Source organism: Humulus lupulus, chromosome 4 (genome assembly GCF_963169125.1).
Source record: "Humulus lupulus chromosome 4, drHumLupu1.1, whole genome shotgun sequence".
Taxonomy (NCBI): domain Eukaryota; kingdom Viridiplantae; phylum Streptophyta; class Magnoliopsida; order Rosales; family Cannabaceae; genus Humulus; species Humulus lupulus.
The window spans coordinates 155,438,833-155,440,563 of NC_084796.1; the positions used below are offsets into that span (position 1 = coordinate 155,438,833).

Here is a 1,731-nt window from a genome sequence, read left to right on the forward strand (position 1 = left end):
CGCGGTGCGCCCCCATGAACCCAAAATTCCTGGGGTTTTCCAGCAATTCCTCTAAACCAATTCAGCAGATTTCCCCTCAAATATATACTAATGCCAGAATTGAACCCAAAACTCTTAGTAACTCATCACAAACAACATATGTTACTTATCATACCAGCTTAAACTACCTAAAAACCCAAAACCTAAAGTTAATCCAAGCATTTTTGAACCTATCTAAACCCAACCATAATTCAGGAATTAAAACTTAGAATCTTACCTCATCTTGTAGCTTAGATCCTCATAAATCATTTAGTTGTTCCTTGCTTAATTTCCCCTAGTTGCCAACTTAAATCTAAGCTTAGTTTCCCTGACTTTTCCTTCAAACTTCCCTTAGCTTCAAGGCATAAGGATAGGGAGAGAGAGTGAGTGTGAGTGAGAGGAAGAAAGGGGGCTGAGAGGTTCCTTAGTGATTCTTAGTAATTCCTGTAAATTCTAAAGTGTCTAAGGATATACTTAACCCCAAAAGACATAAAAACCCCTCTAATAAACCTAGCTTCCTCTATCACCAAAAAAGGCATAATGGTCATTTATCCCAATTCCCGACCAATTCCTAAATAATCTTGTCATGCCCCATTAATCACCAAATACTTACTCGTTACTCAATAAGTCCCAAATATACACTGAACTTCCCATAATACCTCTAAGCTCACCCCGAGTCAGGTATTATTCCCTCCTATGACTATTTCGCTAATCCGCTTACTAGGATCGTCTCGAGCCGTATACTACAAATATATCCACATAATAATGCGGTCTCAACCATTGAACACATATAACCACGTTTATGCCCTTAACAAGCCAAAATTACAGATATGCCCTTATAAACAATAAAGGGCCCACATGCATATCTAATACTCATAAACATGCATATACTATATTCACATCATCATATATATCATGCTTGCCACATAGTAACACAATTAAATCACATAATCACATACACATATCCAATTATGCCTTCTCGACACTCTAATCAAGACACCAAACCTTATTAGAATTTTTGGGTTGTTACACTTGTAATTACTTATCCCTTTTAAATGGAATGTCCAACTTTTGATCAAAACTTTTGATACCTAAATCGTTGTTTAACCCTAATGAATTAAGCACTACTTTTAACACATGGTGTAACGTTTCTAACTATTCAGAGCGTTACACGGTGTCCACATGGAATGATCTTTCGGAGATGTTTTTGATGAAGTATTTCCCTCCAATGAAAAATGCCAAGTTTTAGAACGAGATTATTTCTTTTAAGCAATTCGTAGATGAATCTGTGTGTGATGCTTGGGAGAGATTCAAGGAATTGATGAGGAAGTGTCCCCACCATGGTATTTTGTATTGTATTCAAATGGATACTTTCTATAATGGCCTCAATGCTTCCACTCGCACCGTTTTGGATGCCTCGACTAATGGGGCAATTCTTTCCAAGTCTTACATTGAAGCATTTGAGATTTTGGAGCGGAATGTCAACAACAATTATCAATGGTCAAATACAAGGGCTTAATTGGGAAGAAAAGTAGTGAGTGTTCATGAAGTAGATGCTTTGACAACTTTGACCGCCCAAGTGTCTTCTATGACTAGTCTACTAAAAAACATGAGTATGGGGAGTAATCTACAACCATTACCTAAGGGGAAAATAAAAGATGTATTGTAACACCCCAATTTGCTAATAAGGTTTAGGACCTTGATTAGCGTGCC

At 37.2% G+C, this 1,731-nt stretch overlaps 1 non-coding gene across 1 annotated transcript; it reads right to left on the reverse strand.

Moving 5' to 3' along the window:
* Positions 1–1,259: 1,259 nt before the first annotated feature.
* On the reverse strand, positions 1,260–1,365 carry LOC133833674 (small nucleolar RNA R71). The gene has a single exon (XR_009893042.1). It is a non-coding gene; the product is annotated as a small nucleolar RNA R71 (small nucleolar RNA).
* Between the last annotated feature and the right edge of the window lie 366 nt (positions 1,366–1,731).